This window comes from Numida meleagris, chromosome 2, assembly GCF_002078875.1.
Source record: "Numida meleagris isolate 19003 breed g44 Domestic line chromosome 2, NumMel1.0, whole genome shotgun sequence".
NCBI lineage: Eukaryota > Metazoa > Chordata > Aves > Galliformes > Numididae > Numida > Numida meleagris.
This window is the reverse complement of record NC_034410.1, coordinates 108,698,517-108,720,957: the sequence shown is the minus strand read 5'-3', so window position 1 is coordinate 108,720,957 and position 22,441 is coordinate 108,698,517. Positions and strand designations below refer to the sequence as shown.

General features: G+C 39.3%; 1 protein-coding gene across 1 annotated transcript in view; it reads left to right on the top strand.

Annotated features, from left to right (window-relative positions):
* OPRK1 (opioid receptor kappa 1) overlaps positions 1-22,441 on the top strand; it is a 97,087-nt gene that overhangs the window by 38,001 nt on the left and 36,645 nt on the right. The window contains exon 4 of the mRNA XM_021387816.1: positions 6,497-6,629. The gene's annotated coding sequence lies outside the window, so the exon portion shown is untranslated. The remainder of the gene's footprint in view (positions 1-6,496; positions 6,630-22,441) is intronic.

Sequence of the window (22,441 nt, the reverse complement as noted above, 5' to 3'; positions counted from 1 at the left end):
AATATGAATTGTGTTGATGCTACAGATCTTGAGGGCATTATTACTCCTTTTATGATTAAAATATGTATATAAAATCAACTGCTGGTATTCTGCAGGGACTGCTGAAAAAAAAGTATACCTGTGCCATAGTCCTTGTCCTTGGGGCTAAGGCCACTTGGGGCAGTGGCTCACAGCCACAGCAGTTGTCCACACAAGCACAAATAAACTAGAGGGCAGGATGCAACTTTCAAGGGCCAGGCAGGGCACATTTCACAAAAATAAATCGGAGGTATGCTCTTTTGGACATGTAGTTATACATGAGTAAGATGAATAAAACAAGTAATGTCTCGCATAACTTCAGAGATAATTCACAAAAAATATTTTTTTGAAAGCTCATCACCAATTTTGAAATATTTGTTATTAAGATAAGTGAGTTTCCAGACTGAGCAGAGGAGCATGTACTGCAGAAACCTGGAGGGAACCCAAGAAATGTAGCTGGTTTATTTTATAGTTCACTCCAAGTAGGCATTTTTATAACTCATCATTTTCAAAGAATACAGAAGACTATTATTTATGTTGATACCTATAAAATATGTTATGTGGGACAAGATTTAAAGTGTTCATAAAATTTTCCATTGAAGCTTTTCAATTCAAAGGGAAGTTGGACATGACAACCATACAGACAGAGTGATGAGATTTTCCAGCCACAACAAAGCTCTTCTAGCGGTAGCTACCTGCACATTCAGAATTCTCTCAAGAACAGCAGTTCTGTAGCTGGGATAACTGTGGACATTGAGCAGCAGCATTTTGTCCACATTTTTTCTGCCTTGTCTGTCTCTGATAATTGGGTTCTACTGCCATAACTCATGGAGAATGGGAAGAACAAGCTGGGGTAGGCAGTGCAAAGAGAGGAGATGAAATCCAGAGGTCTCCTGCTGTGATTCTGCAGTGCCAGGTTTCACTGGATTCAACTCTATCCTCATTTATATTTGTTTCTCTCATTAAGATGAGTTATCATTCTGGAAGACCAAGTTCCAGGAAAATTCCCTGGATGTTGCAAAGCTAATTTAGTGCACCACCTCTGCACAAAACGAGCAGCTTGGGATGTACTGAGATATTGTTAAATTCCTCTTATCCCTGCCTATTGCACAGACACTGCTGTGTTGTCCTACAGCTGCAGGTACTGCAATCCAAATGATAAAACTCCTAGGGGAGAATTCTGCTGCACCTCTGAATTAATTTGGCCAAACCATCAAGAGAGGAACAGAAAGCCATCTTTAATTTCAGATCTCGCTCTAAACATCAAGCCAAGATGTGATGATGGATCAGATTCACAGAATGCAAAATGCTCTAAAAATCAGCCCCGATGAGTTTACACACACTTTGGTCTGGTTTGAATGGGATCCCACTTCCTAGGGAATATGGCCCTGCGTTGTCTTATGACAATAACAGGAAAGCCATATGAAGAAGATGGCAGGTAAAACCTTTGCAGCTTAGTTAATTTCAAGCACATTTGTTTGGAATAGGCTCCATATCACATGAAGGGTAGAGACTTCATCCATTTTAAAGCCACATACCAATTAAGTTCATCATATAGGCTGGACTGATGGGCTGAGGCCAATTGTACGAGCTTCAACAAGACCAAGTGCCGGGTCCTGCACTATGTCACAACAACCCCATGCATACAGGTTTGGGGCAGAGTGGCTGCAAAGCTGCATGAAGGAAAAGGATCAGGGAGTGTTGACAGCTGGCTGAATAGCCAGAAGTATGCCTAGGTAGCCAAGAAGACCAATGGCATCCTAGCTTGTATAAGAAATAATGCAACCAGCAGGAGCAGGGAAGAGATCATCCCTCTGCACTCAGCACTGGTGAGGCCACACCTCAAGTACTGTGTTCAGTTTTGGGCCCCTCACTGCAAGAAAGACATTGACGTCCTGGAGCATGTCCAGAGAAGAGCAGCAAAGCTGTAAGGGTTCTGGAGCACAAGTCTTATGGGGAGCAGCTGGGGGAGCTGGGATTGTTCTGTCTGGGGAAGAGGAGGCTCAGGGGAGATCTTATCGCTCTTTATAACTACCTGAAGGGAGGTTGCAGTGAGCTGGGGTAGGCCTCTTCTCCCAGGTAACAGTGACAGGACGAGAGCAAATGGCCTCAAGTTGTGCCAAGGGAGGTTCAAGTTGGATATTAAGAAAAATTTGTTCTCAGAAAGAGTGGTGAGGCGCTGGAATGGGCTGCCCAGGGAGGTGGTGAAATCACTGTCTCTGGAGGTGTTTAAAGGAAAGGGTAGATGTAATACTTAGGGACACAGGTTAGTGGGCAATATTGGTAGTAGGTGAATTGTTGGACTACATGATCTTTGAAATTTTTTCCAACTTTAATGATTCTATGAAATATTCCATATACAGATGAAGAAATATGGTTCCTTGAGCAATGTCACTGGTGTGCTTTCTGGGTCAAAGCTTTGGTGTGTTCTTCTGTCCATCTCTATTTCAGTCAGTGAAAAATTGCATCTAACAGTTACAACCCCAGCATTTGCATTGAAGGACATTCTAGACAAAACTCATCCATGCAACTAAACGGAGTCTCTAAAGGTCACTTCCTTCCATCAGTGTTCAGATGCTAACATTTTCAAGGTGAAAAACTTTTCTGGCATAACAGTAACAGAGACATACTCTACTCTTTATGCTGTATACTTATGACTGCTTTTCTTATTGACTTAAATTTATAAGAAAAGGATGTACAAAAGGATAAATCTACTAACTCTCAGTGCAGCAGGCTGCTTGTTCTACAGCAGTGACCAGGTGACAGAAAAGGAACATACTATTTTTAAAACAGAAAAGTGGCATTTATCTGCAGGATGTTAATATTGAATAGGTAGATCATCAAATCCTTCCTAATAGTTGCAGGAAACCTCCCAGTGAGGTGAGTCTTCAGGAACATCTCCATGCAAAGAGTCTCTCTAGAACTTAATCATTTAGCAGGTCAGATTAAAGCAGATGCTGAATATGAAAAGGGAAACAGTCTCCCTTCCTCAATGTAACATCTGTTCCTTTTTTTTTTTTTTTTTTACAGAAGCAGCTACTCCGCTGCTTCCCACAGCTAATAAAATCAGTTAAATCCACTGAAAAAGCCCACAGCTATTCTTTCAAATACATGCACTTCATAAAATTAAAACACTATGTGAATGAATGATGTGCTGAGAACTAATTTCTGAGTCCATATTTATCTGGAGGCTCAAATTTAAAATTCTAGTGTAAGACCTTGTTCGCAAAAAGAAATATGAGAGATCAGCAGCAAACCAGTCAGATGAGAACAGATAAATAATAACAATTTAAAAGAAAAATCTCTTGGTGAGCTAAGCTCAATGAACTAGCTCTTTGTACTGTGGAGTCCGTAAACAAGCAGTACTGCCCTTCCTTCTGTAATTACAGTCATTTGGGTTCTTTTTTTTCCCCACACTTTTTACAGGACTGTGTGTGGAAGCGCGTCCTTATGCATTTCTTCCAACGACAATGTTGACTGAAATTGGCAAATGGTTTGCAAATTCTTGTGAGAAACTGACCCAGCCACTAAGGCTCAGGAATATGTTTCTAAGAAATTGAGTCTTTCCCTGGCTAGGAAATCTTTGTTAGTTACAAAAACTGGGGAGTGTGTCATTTGTTATACCAAATTTCTAGCACTTGCACAGTGCTTCTGAACTGGAGACCTCTTAAAAAAGCTTAAAATGGGAGATCACTGTGATTTTTCTTATTAATAGCCCTTGAAGTTAAAGAAAGTGAAGGAATGGGACAACATGGAATTCAGCCACAAGACACCTGACCACAGTGAAATTCTCTGAAGTACACAACTACTCTGAACACCGATCCCATACACGTTTCTGCAAACAAGTTTTTAGACATATACATATAAGAAAACATCTTCAGTATATATAATACATATTGGTTATAAATTATTAATATTTAATATAAGAATGTGTGTATACTTGTATGTACATAGTTATGTTTTTTATATAAATATGTAGAAATGCAATTGAAGAATAAAAAAACCCCGTTTGTAGAGATTTAAGACATTTGAGATGTAAAGGAAAATTATATTCTCTCTGGCAAAGAAATGTGATACTCAATGAAAGCAAGAACACAAATTGATAATAAAAACTTCTGTTTATTTTTCACCAACCTGCTATATTTGTTAAATCAGAGTTACAGTAGTTCTAGAAAACAGCTACATTTTCCAGTTCAACATTGACAATGCAGTAGCATGACAAGACAGAATGCTGACTCTACTTTTTTTCTTCTCCTTCTCAAATATGGTAAATGTAATAAAATGAGATCAAACAGAACTATATTTATATTTGTCCCCTAAACTATCAGGTTTATTTATGGGAAATAGTCTTTTCCTCCAGACAGGTTCCTCTGAGAATCATAATCTACTTCTGGCTAAAGTATTGATTCACTGTATTTTACCCTATTAGTTTCTTGCTTTCATTGAAGTAGGATAACACAAGCAACAAGTAGGATAACAAGCAACTCTTCCTTTGATGCGTGCAATAACTGGCATTTTGAGATGTTGATGGTTTCCTTTCAGATTTTTTTTTCTGTTCTGTCTAATAGTGGAATGCCTTTGTGTTTTTTGTTATTTAATATGGAAACAGGGAAAAGTATCTTACTAGCACTGTACAGCTGGCTGGACTGTTACTTAATGAGCAGTTAGCAGAATCCATCTCAATGCTGCCTTCCATTGCATGTGGTTTTGTATTGTGCACCTTTGTATACAATTGGTGAAGAAGGGAAGGAATAGATTTGTGTTGCAATGTGGAAAAAAAATGCAAATCATAAGCTTCTTCCAGAAGATGATTGACATTTAAGAAGCTGGCTTGTGTGGAGAAGTCTACACAGCATTCCCTCAAAGCCCAGAGCCTGACAGTGACAGCCACAGAATTAAATGGAGAGATGTAAGGAATCAGTACAACCCCCAAATAAGTTGTTTACCTTTAATTCATTTTTTCCAAAATTATAGTAGGTAAACAAGGTCTACTGGAGATAAGGACTAGGCAAAATCATAGTAAAGTGATTGAGGAAGTGTCCAGTTGAGTGCCAGACCAACAGTCACCCAGAGAAGCACTAGTAATGCTGGGCAAAGGTTGGGAATTCTCCTTCAGAGACCCTGGAGGATGTCCAGAAGTGCATCTGGCCACTGATCAAGGAGTAGAAGGTGAAGACATTGGGGGAAGAGAAGTAGCAGGCATAGACCTGGTCAAAGGTAAGAAAAAAAAACCTGGGAGGTTGCCCTGGGTCAGGATTAGTAGCCCAGCATCACAGGCATGGTGTAGGGGAACTGTTAGGTCAGGGCTTGAACTGGTGATTCAGCACCTGGTGAAGGGCTGTGGCTGGCCCAGGGATCATAGGCAAATTGTTTGCACCTGTGCTCCCCATGTGACCAGAGGGGGTGGACACAGGGTGAAAGTGCGCTGGGCTCATATAAGAGCCAGCCATTGGCTCCTCTCTGGGAGGGAGTGTTGTATAGTTGGAGAGTCTGTTTGTGAGTTGGGTGAGTTTGAGGCTTCTTTGTGTTTATGCCTGTTGGCCTCTCTGGAAGTACTTGACCTGGTACTGCAAATAACCTGTCAGAAAAAAATTTCACTTCCTTGTAAATAGAACTCATGGGTACTTGCGTTTACGTGTCCTGTGTTGTGTCACTGAGTTATTCAGATTTGAAGAGACTTCTTAGATTTTTACTCCAACCCTTCTGCTCAGCCTGTTTCTTCATAAGCAGCAGTATGAAAAATGTGCCTGTGGGGACACAAGCATTCATAAAAGGAATTGTGGGTGGTGTTTTGTGCTCTCCCACAACAAGAGGGAAGCAACTTGAAAAATAGAAGGAGGTGATCTCAGAGACACTGCCATCTAGTTACATGAGAGACTTTTGCATTTGGCTGGGGCAGCTGGTGTTTGGTGTGCCAAGTGGTGAGTGGGATCTCACAAGCTGGCTTCTTCAGAGTTGCCACAGTGCACCTTAGATAAAATCCTAGCAGTGCAGAGTGACTTGAGCTGATAACGGGATGGGAGCGTACCTGCTCCCATCCTCAGTGACTGCTGAGCAGGAAGCTCAGAGTATGAAGGGGAGGCTGCAGACAGCAATGGGGATCGTCATTTTTCAGAAATGAATGCTTCTTAGCTCAGTGCAGACCAGGTGTTTCTGTAAACAAGCACTTGGAAATGTGTTTGTCCTAAGGCAAGAGCATTTTACTGAGCAGCTTCTAAATAAGCTAACACTTTTGCTTTATATTGATTTTTTTTTTCCAGGTTCCGGCTTATATCACATTCTCATCTGGAATAAATCACCCTCATTTCAAAGGAGCTACATACCCTGTAGATTCAGTTTCTTTCAAATAAGCAGCTTCAATTTACGCTCTAGCGCTGGCCTAGGGAATTAACACTTTCCAGTGATGTTAATGTAAACTCACTCGCTTGTTGTGTATGTGCTTTTGAGTGAGAACTATCTTTATTATCTTCTCTTCCAGCACTCTTCTGGCCAGAATCAAGTGGAAATAGCTCTGCAGAAGTGACAGACGTGGCTGTGAAACTGAATGTTGTAATCAGTAATAATGAAGGTAAAAGGAACAGAGTGACTGGTGAATTAATTCTGCTTGATAGGTAGGTATGGGACCTTAGAAGGAACGCCCTTGAGAAAATGTATTTTGGCAAGCTTCTGCCTCTTGGGAATTTACATACCACTATATTTCATATTTTGAAAGTAGTTCAGCTATCGTTATCACTTCAGCTTTGTGCATCAAAGTGCTGGTTTAAAAAAGCTTTTCAGAAGAAACTGCCACGTGGTAAGGGAAGCTTTGGAACAGGGATTTATCTCAACAGCTCTATTCCAGTTTTAGGTTATCAGAACACCTCAAGGTCCAAGTCAGCACACAGTTCTATCTGTTCAGACAAAAACCTCTTTTGATGAGTTATTCTCCTACACCTCTGGTTGAGAGATTCTTAGAACCATAGGAAGGTTTAGATTGGAAGGCATCTTAAATATCAGCTAGTTCCAACCTATCACCTCTGATCTACCCCTGAAATACTGGTTTTATGCAGCATGCGGTTGAGTGATTTGGAGACTTCATTGGCAAGAATCACTCCTAGGTAAGTAACCTCCTTATGACTCAGGGGGCTTTGCTGTTTCTTAAATTTGGCTCTTCCTGTGGCCTGAGAGGGCTGGTCTGAACAGCAGGATGCATGCCCCCATCCAGGGTGTATATAAATGTGTTTGTATGTACATACGTATGAACATATAGCCTTGTTATGTAACTTCTTAAAGCCATGTATGTGCATGAAGAATAAACAATTAACTTCCCATAAATGAACAGCATCTTATAAAATATTCATAACGAATGCTAAGTAATGCTCTAGGCCTAATGGAATGAGAACACTTAATTTCTGTTGACAGAGCTAATAGGTTGCAGCAATAGTGGAGCAGCAATAGGTTGCAGCAATGGAATTAACTTCATCTTTCCTCATCTTCCTTAAGCTCATATGAACAATTGTGGCCCAGGAATGTTCCTCTGATACCCCATGATCAGGATGTTTGTGTCAGTGTTTGTTGAGAGCAGTAGCTCTTGAGGAGACTACAGGCTGATGCTGTGCAAATCTTTGTTTCAGGATGTCTGCTGTGGATTCAGGAATGTGGTTTGACCATGTGGTTGACTGCAGTGTGCCTCTACTGCTAAGGACTCCTCTGCAGAAATCTTGGTTTCTGTAGTCAAATAAGTGTTGATCCAGTCACAAACTGGGGAATGTGGCATTGATTTTTGCCTCTTTTCTAAGGCAGAGATGCAGTAAAATTCATAGGAAAAAAAAATCACACTCGTACGAAGCCTAAGCATCAATTTATGTGACTGCAAGCTGATGGGTGACACAGCTGAAGTGACTTAGTTTAGTAAGCTCCAAAGGCACTTGGTTGCTTTAATATCCCTTTTCTTTCTGGTCTGATGTATTAAATCTGTTATGGGAGACCTTAACATTTAAGTTATTTAAGATGCTGGAACGACATTCCTAAGCCTTGGAATCTGCTAGATTGGGGAAGATAAGAAAAAGGGCAGTCAATCTCCTGTTTTTTTAAAAGCGTGTTAATCTATATACATATGCAGATGTATAGTTAAATACAGTGTTATACCTTACCACAGGGAAAAAGTGCTTCTAACAAGAGCATGTTTGCAACATAGTCACATGAGTGACAGAACGCAAAAGCCATTCAGATCAAAAGAATAGCTCTTCTGCCCAGACAGATTAGAACTGGTGACAAAACACTGTAAAATCACATTCAAATTGAAAAAATGGAAATTAGGGTGGGAGGGAGGTTGGAAAGTTCCAGACTAGGTACAAACATTGAAAAATATAATGTCAGCTTGAGGTGACAGTGGGCAGCTGATCATCTATAAATGATGATATTCTTAACCCTTTGTAACCCTGTGATGATTGCTTGTTAGAAAAGAGATACAGAGGAAAACAGACACGGTTCTGCTGATCTGCAGGCACAGGAAAATACTGTTGAGGGGTATTGAGGTTTTCACCACTTACCAGAGCTGCAAATGCAGTGTGCTTGACTCTCCAATTGAATAGTTTTATTTGCAAGTACAAACAATCTTCATTACAGCATGTGTAGCTAAGCTTGTTCTTAAACTTTCTGATAGTTTTATTTCAATTAAAATTGGATTTCTTCGTTTTATGGAGGTAAAAATGCAAATACCATCTGTGGTTTGACTGCTTATGCACTGCATTGTTTGTGATAGAACATGATGATTATTTTAATATAGGCTGCAGCATGTTTTTAGCTGTCAGCATCTCAGATATTTATAATGGCAGCATGGAAGTATGATTGGAGATGGGAAATGCCTGCTTCAGCGGTACTTCCTTCTAAAATTTACAGAGGTTTTTATTCTGGGTCTCAGCAACCTGGAGTGTAGGGGCAAAGAGCAGTTATGTTGTATTGTGGCTCTGGGAAAGCAGCACTTCCAGGGAACAGGGCAGAGATGGTGTGCTCTTAATTTGATTCTCAAGTTGACTTCAACTGCGGAGTGGGAGGGTAACTCTGAGTATGAAGAAAAGTTATGGAGTAGCTCCAGGACCCAAACACACTGGTTTTGGTTCTACATACAGATTTAAGTAAGAAGGGTAGAATTTTGCCTACTGCACATAAAAATGCATCTTAGATCTTGAAAAAACACTATGCAGTAGAAACTGCATTGCTCAGGCATCTAAAGTCAGTACAGGACAGTAGTGCAGAGAATTCTCCTGGATGAGAAACTGCTAGGTCAATGAATTACTGCTTGATTGATTTTTTTTTTTTTGTGAATAAAGAGTTGTAGTATCCACATTTAATCTAAGCATTAAAAAGGAAAGCCCTGAGCGGAAGAGTACTGAAATAAATCAGTGCAAATTAGGAACTGAAGTTCTACAATGATGAATAGAGCTGGTCTTTTTGAGGGGTTTTGATGTGAGTTAAATAACAAGAAAAATGTTGGGTGGTAGGGTAAGCTGTTCTCTTCCAAGGAAGTCATTAAGCTTGTAACATGTTTATAAAGCTTAAACACATACTTATAAGCATTTTTAATGCACTCTACAATATCAAAGGAATGTACATGTTATCAGTATATAGTACTTCCAGAAGGTATTGTGTGCGGTAAGCTTGATACTGCCCTGTTGTGAAATAAGGAGGGAATCATCTGTTGAAACAGTATTTGAGCCAAAAAGTTGTTGCTCTCTTTAACTGGTGATCTGATGTTCCCTAGGATGAATTCCTTTTGGCCAAAGGTAACTGTTATTCTTGTAACACCCTTGGTGATTCAGCTCTCATGCTTCACTGACAGCTGCGGAGACAGCCATAGCTATTTTCTTTTTCTCTTTCCTTTAACTTCCTGGGGAAATTTGGTCTTTTAAAGCAGAAAAGACCAGCAGCAGAAATAGCCCAACTATCCCATAGGATTCAGACTAATATGTCTTTCTATTCTGTTCCTGAGATACAGCTTAGTGGCATTTTATGATTGTTGATTCCCTGTACGATCTCCCATGGTTTATTGGTCATTATTTTCTTTTTTTTTTTTTGGTCTAAATGTCCACTTTATTTTTTGGAGCCATGAGCACTCAGATTGACTGGTACAATGTGAATAGTCTCATGTGAACAAACAAGATTTTTTTTTTTCTGTGTAATATCTGCAAAGTGCAGTTAATCTGGCAAGAAAACCAAGTTAAGCAAAATCTTACAGACTGGGATAACCAAAGGTCCTGTACTATTCACAGAGGAGTGCTGCTTCATTATTTCTCTGACAAGTGTTTCCCTGGCACTGCTAAGCCTTACAAGCTGCCTGCATGGATGGGCTCAGAGTGTGGTGGTTAATGAGTTGTATTCTACCTGGAGGATGGTGAGAAGCAGAGTACCGGAGGGGTTATCCTGCAGCTTGCCCTGTTTTACATATTTGTCAGTGTTATGGAGGAACTGATAGTGCAACATCACTGGATGAACAGTGGACAACAAATTGAGGATACCAGTCAGTATGCTCAAAAGCAGGGATGCCATCCAGTTTGAGTTGGAGAGGCAAGAGGAACCAGAGAACAGTAAATCTATGAAATTCAGTAAGGGCGACTGCAAAGACCTACTCCTGGGAAGAAGTAATGGCTGGCAGTGATGCAGGCTGAGGATGGACTGGTGGGGAGTAGCTCTGTTGGACTGACCCTAGGGGCTGCAGCAGCCAGCAAAGTGCACATGAGTTTAGTGGAAAGAAGGCCAATGGCATCCAGGGTGGTATCAACAGCAAAGCAACACAGGTCAAGCAAAACGATGTTCTCCCTTTATTAAACATTCATTAAGCCACATTTAGAGCATTTAGTTTTTAGGTCCCCCAGTTTAAAAAAAAAAAACAACAAACAAAAAACAAAAAAAAACCTGATCAACTGGAGTGAGTTCACCAGAAGGCCATTGAAATGGTTGGGGCGTGTCTCCTGTGAGGAGAGACTGCACAACTGGGGCTTGTTTGGCCTCTTGCTGAGAAAGCTTTTTGGGCATCTAATAGTAGCTCCCCAGAATTTATGAGGAAATCACAGGGAAGAGAAAGCCAGGCACTTCACAATAGGGTGTGGCAAGAGGAGGAGAGACACCAGGCACAGACTAAGAGAAGAAAGGTTCAGGCTGAACAAAAGGGAAAACTTTTCCCCATGAAGATAGTAAGGCTGCCCAGAGCAGTTGTGCAGTTCCTATCTTTGGAGTTTTTCCCTGGCTAGATAAAGCCCTGAGCAACTTGGGCTGTCCTCATGGATCAAAATAGTTTGAGAGGGCGGCTGGACCCCCATGGTCTCTTCCAACCTGAATTTTCCTGTGCTCTGGTGGAGAGATGGTGCCTGTTACAAAGCAATTTGCAATATAAATTGAGACTGAGGATGACCGCAGGGGATCATATGAGAGATGCAAATAAATAAATAAAATGGTTAAGCAATCCTGATCAGATAGGGGTCAGTAGCTTTGGGTTCTAGTTGTCTTAATATTTTGAAAAGTAGGCTAAACATAAAGTGTGGAAAAGCAGAAAATCTTGATAACAGTGACTGTGACCTATAAAGACTGTACATGGCCTTATCTTGACAAAACTCAAACCAGTTCCACCTGACGGAGTATTGACTACACTGGTGCCTCTGCTGTATATGGATGACTTCCTATCAGGAAGATGTCAGTGAGAAAAATGGATCACCACTGCTTTCCTCAAAGTTTGTTGCTTTTAGAGGCCAGGAGGAAAACATAATGTGGGATATATATATTTCAGTTCACCTTTTTCCTGACTTTTTAATAATGCAGATTAACCTGGAGTGCTTAATGCACATTCCTATTAATTACATTACTCTGTGTCTTAATTATACATTCCTGTGTCTGGGTTCTCTAGTCTGCGGACTCGTGCTCTGTTATAAAATTATGGTTAGCAGTGATTATGATGATATGATTATGATTAGCAGTGATTACATACAGCCTACACAATGAATTTGATTGCTGCAAGTGCTTTATAGAATACTGTAGGCATTAAAAAAGGAAAATTGTCCATTGGTATATGTAGTATCCATGTACACAACATTTTGACTCATCCCTTAGTCAGAAATATTTTGTCCATTAAAAAGGATTTAAAATTACACTTATTCTTTCTATTACAGCCATCAGTTACCATTTCCCTTCAAAATTGTAATGTGGAACAAAAATCACAATTGCTCATCTCATTGTTTGTCATCTGACTGTCTCCACATTTATTTTGCACTTTCTCAAAGTGCAAAAGATGTGCCCAAAGCTGTTAACAGAAAATGTATTAACTTCTCTTGCTTCTGTGAAATATAATCGCTGTCATAGAAATCATCTGTTATGTTTAATTCATAACTCGAGTTTTTAATCTGCTCATTTGACCTTTTTGATATACTGTCAATAACACTGGTGCTTGAATAATGAATTTTATCTGTTCTAACCGTTAGGCTGATTTACTGCCTTCTCAGTGGGTTTTGAGAAGTGTCATGTCATCTAGGTGGTACTAAAAGCAAATTATGCGGTGTGATGGAGTAAGATGGCAAATACCGCCTTTAGCAAATGCCAAAGATATTGGAGCAAATACAGTTACAAAAAGATTCGCAAAATGCTTCTCTCTGTTCTGTAAACTATTACAGTTCTTTAGAACTTTTTTTTGAGAACTTCACGCTGTTTAAAGAATCCTCAGTTTCTCTACTCGTGCATGCATTGGAATGAGAGATTCCTCAAAGTTTTAACATGTTTATGACAATGCCTTAGCTCAGTCCGCTGTTCAAACAGAGCTGAAAAGATGCAAGAAAGTCTATGAGACTATACTGGGCTTATGTGGCAAAGTTTTGGTGATGGTATGCTCTGTTCTTATCTTGACCCATGGGCTTTTCTGTGTTATTTTCTCCCCTCGTCCTGGTGAGGAGGGATTGAGAAAACAGCTAGGAGGTGCTCTGGCAGCCAGCTGAAGTCAACCCACCACAGAAGCATTTGGCATATGGACACCATTTAAGAACCACTTGGGGCAGAGGAGAACAATAGACCAAAATTTAGACAAATACAAATTCATCCTGGTTTTGAAGTATGGAATTTCTGATCTGAGCAAAGTCAGTTTGAGTAGATGTGGTATGTCTGATGAATACATTAACAGTTCTTTCACCCTTCTTCCCAGCTGCAGAGATAAGCAGTTGTGAGAATTGATAAATTAAAGAGTCTGTGATCAGAGGCATTTTATATGTACCCTTAATCTCAGGATGGAGAGAGATGTTCCACACAGCTTATTTTCACCCAGCACTGAATTAAGACTTCATTTTCTTTTACAACTTCTCATACTATCACAAGTGATATGTTCTTCAGCTGAGCCTAAACTTGTCATTTTAATGCTGAGGAGTATTGCTGCCCTTGCATAAACAAATGTGATACCCAACAGGATCGGCTCAGGGTCACAAAGCAAACTGGGACAGATAAAACTGGAACCTGAGTTCCTGCAGGATCCTGGAACTGCAGTATCCGTGGTGAGGTGTTTAGTGCCAATTTGTGCTTATTGTGGCACATAAAGCTGTGGTTATCTCTTTACCACATCTCTCAGCTGAATGTGTTCCCTGTGTGAAGCAGAAATCCTGAAAGTAATCAAACATTTAATCTACTTTAAAATCTCCATGGTAATGCACATACTCAGGAGGGATTGCTGTGCAAATAAAACCAAGCTAGAGCCAAACATTTCTCCCTCTGCCTTTTCCCTCTCCTCCATGCTCAGCCTGGGGAGCTCCCCACAATAAAAATGCTACTCTTAAGTACCCTGCAAGCATGTGGTAGCTCAAGATAAATTTTGTTGCCTCAGTAACATGAAAAGTGCTAAGAGAAATATGCTTAAGTCAATTTTTACAGTTCTATATTTACATATTTGGTATGTATATTGACATATGAACCCACAGAGAAATGCATGCATTTATAGACAATATTATGCATTTGCATAAGATGTTGTGAGATTAGCTCAGGTCAAATATACTTAATCAAAGATTTAACCACTAATAAATATGCCATTATTTGGCAAATAACATTTGAAAGAACACTTTAATACCAATATAAATAATAAAAATGCTATAAAATTACTACAAATTGGATCGGGTTTGAGGATTATTGTGAAGAAACTCTTTTTTGTTGTGAATATATATTCACATTGCAACATAGACAACATCATTCTGGTTTACTACTCTGCTTTTTGTTGATTGGAATAAAGAAATGCTGTGACAGGTTCTGTGGAAGTATTCAAGCATTTGTTTTAATTGAAATTGTTTTGGAGAAGATACAATCTAGAATTTTTTATGTATTTTTAAAGAAAAGTCAGTTCTCAATTTGGACTTGAGTTTTAAGTCCCAGTGAGATCTCAAGAATAATCCGCATGTGAAGAAACCTGGTTAACTAGTTCTGGAAGCATTTTTGTAGTGATAAGAGCACTGACATTAATACATATTGTCTTACTGGACTGGTGACTTTCTTGTTTTATGCCAAGAAACTGTGGTTGATAGGAATTCTGGATATTAATGCAGAACCAAAGGTTACAGCTGACATTACTGACGGTAAAGCTTAAAAGTAGTAGGAAAAAGAAAATCACCAGCACATCCTTAAAACTCTCATCCTCGCTGCCTTGATTTTTTTTTTTTTTTTTTTTGATACCTAGCCATCTCTGCAGCTTTATGGTATGTGTAAATCATGCTCAGCTCTGTACAAAACTAAATCCCACCCTTCTGTCCCCTGGAGCATCACAGAGCTAAGGCAGCGCACAGTCCTATATGTTGCCGGTGAAGGTCCTGCTGGCTGCGCTGAGGGGAAATGTGCTCTGACTATGAAGTCTTCAGACCATTATCACAGGGGAGTAAGTGCTCCTGCTGGCATTACAGAAACAGTAAAGGGCTTAAGATTTTACAGTCCTTGTGTGTTTGAACTCATCCTTTTTCATTTTTTCAATGTAGAAGCAAAACATCTTTCCAAGTCCTGGTGGACAACCAACTGGATGTTAAGGAGCAGTGTGAGGTCTGTTTGTGCTGTAGACATCTTGTTTTCACAGTTAGAAAGCATAGCTGTGCTATACTGAGAAGAAGGTGTTTATAGAGGGGATCACAAAACAGCATTTCCCTGAAGCTCTTGTTATCTACTTGAAAAATTGCTGTCATTCTTCATAGGCTGGAACAGGGGCAGAAGTGAGGCAATGGCTGGCAATTTTGGATACAAACAGATATAGTGAGGCCAGGATTAGAACTCCAGACATTCCTATCAGAAATAAAATGTCTATTAATTGAAACACTTTATTAAAGAATGATAAAATCTATCTTGTCCACATGGTAGATAGTGACAGCTGTATGAAAACAGATTTGCTGTTTATAGTTAGTTTTGTAGTTCTCAGAAATCCGCCTTGTTAGAGAACCCAAGGCAAGCTTTGATCAAATGAAATAACTTTTTGATCATATTTCAAAAACCCAGGGACTCTTAGGGTAAACCTTGATCAAGTGAAATATTTTTTTGATCATGATTCAAAGTGTGTCTCTTTTTATTCTAGCAAAGGACCAGTTAGTGCCACAGTAAAGAAATCTGATCTGATGTGGTACATACCCTCTGACGAGCTGATGAATCTCATTGTACAATGTATGATGGTGTAACAGCTGTTTCCAAAAGCAGATAGTAAAGACATGGGAATTACTGAACTATAACCAAGGGTAAGATTTCATCTTAAGAATGTTTATTCCTGTTCCAAAGAAAAAAAGAATATAAACTCATCCGACTTTTCCAGTTTTGTTGTCTCCAATGCACAGGTGGTTAGAAAACTGCCATCAATTGATGTGTGCTTTACTGAGACACAATTATCATGAAAATCAATAGTGCTATTCTTGCTTTATCAACTGGAGGTGTACTCCAAATATAGTGAAAGGAAGAAACTGTGTGGATATATTCTATGTCTTTTATCTCCCAGCAAAAAAATAATTTTAATTCAAAATGCCACTTTTTACATTCAACTGTAGATATGTACAGATGTTCTGGAGAAGTAAAATGTTATGACAATTTCAAAGTACATTTTGTTTCTCAAGATAGATTTTCAGGGAAAATAAGCAGAAACGAGAATTTTTCTGTGCAGTTAAATAGGTATATTAAGAGTGGGATTTAACACAGTTAATTTTAAGGTCAGCAGACCTTCCTTCACTCTCTTCAGATAGAATATATCCAGCTGGAGGAGGGATGAAAATAGCTGTCTGTGAAATGCCAATAATGTTTTAGTATCCTGGAGGACAATAATCTCCTCGGAGCAGTGAATATACTCTTAATTTTTTATACGTGGCACCAGAGTCTAACGTGTACTGAACAGATGTGTATTCCTCAGGAGAAAGGAATTTCAGTTCTCAATAATTTTCCTTCTATATTAAAAGTAACTAATATCAAACTAGAGAATAACACCAGGAGTCTACAGGCATGAAGTACTTGTCTGATCAAATAGAACAAACCATCTGAACTATGATTGTTAAAACTGACTATTAACATTTTAAAGGAAACAAGAAATAAAGCACTGATTTGTTTACAGTGGCCATATGCTAATTTATTCATCAAGAACTAATAGAAATCCCTAAACATATAATATTTTTACTGTCCCCTAGCTACAGAAGTATGGTTCAGTTAGGCACTCTTTGGAGACCAATTGACTGTACACTGTGTGTAACAACAATACTTTGTTCTAGAAAAGTTAGTATCAGTTATACTATTTATAGCCTGGGCTTTTCTTCAAAATGATTTAATGATTGAACTGATTTCTTCTCTGAAGTGCAGCCTTTCAGTGAACTACGTGATTTCATGTAGAATCATAAAATGGTTTGGGTTGGAAGGAACCTTAAAGTGCAGCTAAAGTTCCAAATCCCTGCCGTGGACACAGACATCTCTCACTAGACCAGGTTGCTCAAAGTCCCATCCAACCTGGACTTGAACACTTCAAGGCATGAGGCATACACAACTTCTCTGGGCAATCTGCTCATGATTTATTGCTGAAGATTTAAGAAAATTAACCAGTGACTTCCTGATCTAGTAGCCATCTTCATCACCTGGTCAGACAGCCTTGCTGGTGTCTAAATTCAGGATTTCTGCCACCAGCTGTGGAGGAATTATGGAGGACTAACTCTGAGTAGACAGCAAATGCTCAGTGCACTGAAGTGCCCCAGCCCGAGGTGGGCTTCAGGATCTTTTCAGTAAGGAATTTGGAACAGTTGTAGTGTAGAGAGCTCAGACAAAAAGAATCTTCATTTTGGGCTGTGCTAAGTTGTCTGCAAATGAGCACTGGTGCCATGATGTAAATGGAATATAAACCTAGTGATGTCCACAATACTCTTCTGAACTAGACTCATGTAGCAGTTTTCATTGTGGTTGCTGACTTTGTTGGTGGTGCTGAAAACATGTATGACTGTGAGCCACTACCTGCCACAAGTTTTCTGTGGCACTTCAGTTTTATAGGACAGGCTTTGGTACCTAAATCTCATTTGGAACTGAAATTTGGGAATTATTTAATTTCTCTGTGCTGGGGAGAGAGAGTGGCTCAGTGACTGTGCTGTACAGAGGTAGCATGTGCTAGAAGGAGATAACAAATTTTCTTGCTGCCCATGTATCGGCAGGGGGTATTTATGGATGTTAAATGCTTCTCATTGCACTTCACTATTAATTGAAAATTTGCAATATGGAAGAAAAATCAGCACAAAGTAAATTTTGAAGTTCCTGGCACATAAATGTCAGAGGAGAGATCTAAAATGTTAGAGACTTTGATTAAGAAAACCAAACCAATGGGATTAATTGATAATGGGTGACAATAATACAGCAAGTAACTGGGTTATGCAGAAGTAAAGTTCCTGTCATTTATACAGCTGGCTTTAGTGTGTGTCTTACCACTAAGAGCAGGAAAAGTAGTTTGTGGGTATAGACAAGTATTCTTCATCTTCCCATTAGCTTCCAATTCAGTCATTAGGGCCATGATGTAGCTGATGCCTAACATGTCTAGAGCCACCTAAATATAACGTCGCTGTAAGTCCCAGGCTTCAAGGCTGGCAGCTGTGCTCCTGCCCTGCAAGTAGGGAATGGGCTGGGCTCTGCCTGATGCTGCTTGCAGACAAGGGGTGTCTCTGGGGTCTCTGGTGTGAGCCCTTTCTGGTCTCTTTGATCAGCTACTCAAGAAGCAACTGTTAGCACCAGGACCAGATGTGCCTGATTCAAGACTCGAAAGTGTCCTGAGTTAATTTTAGTGATTTATTTTTTAAAGTAATTGTGCTTACTTCATAATTTATATTAAGAGCTAGAGTCTGTCACTGCAATTTGCTTTCCAGAATATTTCATAGGATTTATTTTCTCTTTTTAATTTTGCATGCATTACCCTTTACAAATGATACTTTCAGTGCATGTCTGTCATCACTCTTCAAGATTGCTCCCTTTCCCCTGTGATTTAAGATTGTCCCAAGACTTCTGCTAGCTTTAGAAATGTTTGTAAAAAAAGTCCTCAGTCTATATTCGCTTCCACAAACAGAAAAGCATCTATAACTAATCAATAAACTGTTATTGATGATAGTTTTAGCAATACTGGACAAGGAAAAGAACTGTAATATACGTTTGCCAAAATGATCTCTTTGTTTTAAATCCTTGATTCCAATTTCCAATTGACGTTGAAACTGAATTTTCGAAAGTAACGTAGGTATAATGCAGCACTTCTGTATTATTAAGTATTTTTGTAAAACCTCTCAGAAATTTAGTACAAATAAGGTTTCATAAATGTAACTAAATTAAGAAGTAGATGGTAATTATCATCAGTACTGTAAAAGGTAGAATTATGACAAAGAATGCAAAGCTAATGAGGTAGGACTGAAAAACCATGAATTTTAGTTAACATATATTTAAAAAAAATTAAGAAGTTAATTAATTGAGGCTTAAACAGGGAAGAAAATGTAACAATTACTAAGCAGAAAGCAATCAACATGATACTGTTTTATGAAGATATGAGTAAGAATGAGTAAGATATGCCTTTTTTTAGAAATTGATATGCTCTGAAGAAACTTTTAGATAAGTTCTAAGTTGCAAGTTGTTTGCTACAGTTTTTAAAGTTTATTTTAAAACCGAGGTAACACTGATGGTCGGATAATGTAATAGTTTTTCATGCTGTCAAAATTCCATTTTGAATGACCAGTGGCTGACATATGAACTAAATGGTCACCGTTTGCAAAATGGATGCCAAGGATAAGTCATACGTACTTTTCTTAGGAAGTTTAGTGGCTTTCCATGGCAGCAAAAAGGCCACCAGCTTCTTCAGCGTTTCCTCATCAACTTTTACTTACAACAAAAAAGGTTTCAGATCTGTGGGATTTCAGCCCTCCAGAGGGGTGTTAAAAATTTTTCGAGAAAATGAATAAACAATTCTCTCAGTCATTTCTTTTCTTCCCTGAGGCTGTATCATATCAGCTGATGCAGAAAGGGAGCAAGAAACTAAACAAGGTGCAGGAGCTTTTTGACCGTTTTGTTGGGCCAAGCACGTGTGTGACAGGATTGCAGGAAATCTTCATTCTCAAAGGCAGCAGGTTTGGATGAAGAGTAGGAGATGCCTCCTGGCTTTGTGCCCCAGAATTAGACCTTGTTGGCTTGTTAATGAAATAACATGTTCTGTGCTGTAATGGAGCAGTGGATGTTTCATGTTCTTGGGATTTCTGTGAACTATTCTGGGTCAACAAAAGGAAAACTCACTGTAGGGTCCATGCAGCAGCAAAGATGCTTCCCACAACTAATTTCTCTAAGTTTTCTTCATGCAGACCATTCAAATCTGCAGCCAACATTGAAGGAAAATATAACCCACTTCCTTGGTTTTCACAGGCAGCTTTTATAAGTGAATTGAGCTACCAACTGTATAAGTTCTAAAAGTTAGTAGCTGGCTAATAGTATAACGCGCCTTTTAAGGTATGACTATCTTTGTAAATTCAGCTCCTCTCATTAGCAGCTTAAATGGTAGTCCAAATAAGAAGCTGGCAAAAGAATGAGTCGATAAATGCTTAGGAAGATATATACTCCAATAGCTTACTCTAAGTGATGATAAATGAAAATTCTAGCCTCAGAAATGGCTATCAATCAGTCAGTCTTGTTCTTCTGTCTTAAAAATGGAGGTGAGGTTTCTTATTCTGTTTTCTCATCTACTTCAAATCATTCAACTCTGTGACATAGCTCATTGCTCATTCCCAGCTGCAGAGAGCAAAAGCATTCTCATTATTGTACTTCCTGCTCCTTTCAATTAAACCTTTTCCAGGAGGAAAAAAAAAAATCTGTTTCTGAAAGCCTGGTCTTTTCCATTTGTTTAGTGTTTCTTTTCTCTATAATTTTGGCCTATTCACAATTAGCCAGCATCTCTTTTCCTTCATTGAATGGAGACTGGCTGTTCTTCAGTGCCCTTGCTTCATTTCAAGGTAGCTGCAGCAGTGAGGAAAGGATCTCATTTTTTGGTAACCACAAATGAAGCCTGGGTGCAATAAAATTCATTTCTTTCTAATATATATTTTCATTTTTTGAACCACCTTCTGGTTTTCTTCCTTCTTCTGAAAAAGATTTTTCTAATGTACTTGTTGCTTATAAAGATCTTCACTGGCTATGTTTTCATTTCAAAAAACCTCTATTTATCTTGAAGAAGTAGTTTCCATTATTGAAATAGCCCTGGGTGGGATAAAAGCCCAGCTGTTGTCACATATAGCTAATTACTGTCTATTTGTTTTTCATTACATCTGCTCACCTTTGAAGGCTGTATTCATTCCACGTTTCTTCTCTTTTTCTCAGTGACTCTCCATTTCCATCTCCCGTGTTCAAACATTCTTCATCTGTTGTGCCAGGCATCTTCCTCTTCTGGCAGGCAGAAGCGGTGAATCAGCATTTATGTTGCACACTGTCACTAGCTTACACTTATGAAGAAAACAGATTTTCCAGTCATTGCTGGAAGACAGAATCACAGAATAATGGAATGATAGAATATCTCAAATTGGAAGGGACCCTCAAGGATCGTTGAGTCCAACTCCTAGTTCCATGCAAAACTCAGACCATGTGTCTGAGAATGTTGTTCAGATGCTTCTTGAACTCCAGAAGCTTGGGGCTGTGACCACTGCCCTGGGGAGCCTGCTCCAGTGCCTGGCCACCCTCTGGTGAAGAGCCTTTTCCTGATATCCAGCCTGCCCCTCTCCTGACACAGCTCCATGCCATTCCCTCGGGCCCTGTCTCTGACACCAGAGGGCAGAGCTCAGCGCTGCCCCTCTGCTCCCTGTGAGGAGCTGCAGCTGCCATGAGGCCTCCCCTCAGCCTCCATTGCTCCAGGCTGAGCAAACGAAGGGACCTCAGCTTCTTTTGTTCTGCTGTTGCTGCAACTCAGATCTCCAGTGAATTCCACTGTAAGGACTTCTTTCTCATGAAATAGGAGAAATTTCTATGCATTTTAACCTCTTTGAGACCAATTGCTACTTACAAAACGTGACTCAGTTGGAACCGGATAGTAGTACACCACCACTTTCAGAATGCTATCTTCTTTTACGTCGCAGCCGCGTACAACTGATTAATTGTGAAACTATGTCATGAGTGGTGGTGCTATATTCTTATTTTGCTACAGATTGTCTGCAATGCAGAAGGTATCAGATTGAACTAATAGCTTTTAGGTAAAAAAAGAAAAAAAATTAGATGTCCCTCTCCCTGTCTCTCCTAGTGACTTTTAAATGCATTGGACAGTTTTAACGCTGCTTGTCAAAAAAAAGAAAAATAAAAAAAATAATTAGAAGTGAACGTCTGAAATTAGACTGTTAAACGGAGAAGAGAGCACAAATTAGGAGCCACATAGGTGTTCTCACTTAGGAAGCCAAAAAAGGAGTTTTCACACAGATAAGGAACTGTTTCAGTACTACTAGGACAGCTTATTTTATATATAGTGATGAGATTTTAAAAGTCTCCATGATGACCACTGACCTGACTTGGCTTAGATTTGTTATCTGGGGCATAGTGCCCTCTTTATTATTATATCGTGAAAGTAGTAGACAGAAGTAGGTATGCCTAATTCCTTCTGAAGTAAGTACACTTAAAAATGCACTGTATGATTAAGCATTTAATAAATCTGTGCTTTCCAAATGTTGGTTTGAGCATCATTTATCCACTTGGAACAGTGCGTATTTGCCAATCCATTACTGCTTCTAAGTCTGTGATAGAGTGGTTCTCTGGGAATAACATGTTGATTAACTTCAGCATCAACATCTTGCTCTGCATTTTTCTCTAGACTGGGAATATGTCATCTCTGTAGAACAGCTATAAACTATGTGAGCTACTCCAAACATAATGCCTCCTATTTTATTATATTGTCTCACAATGTCAGAGATGTATGTTGGTGTTATGGCATTAGAGGTTGAACATTCCCATC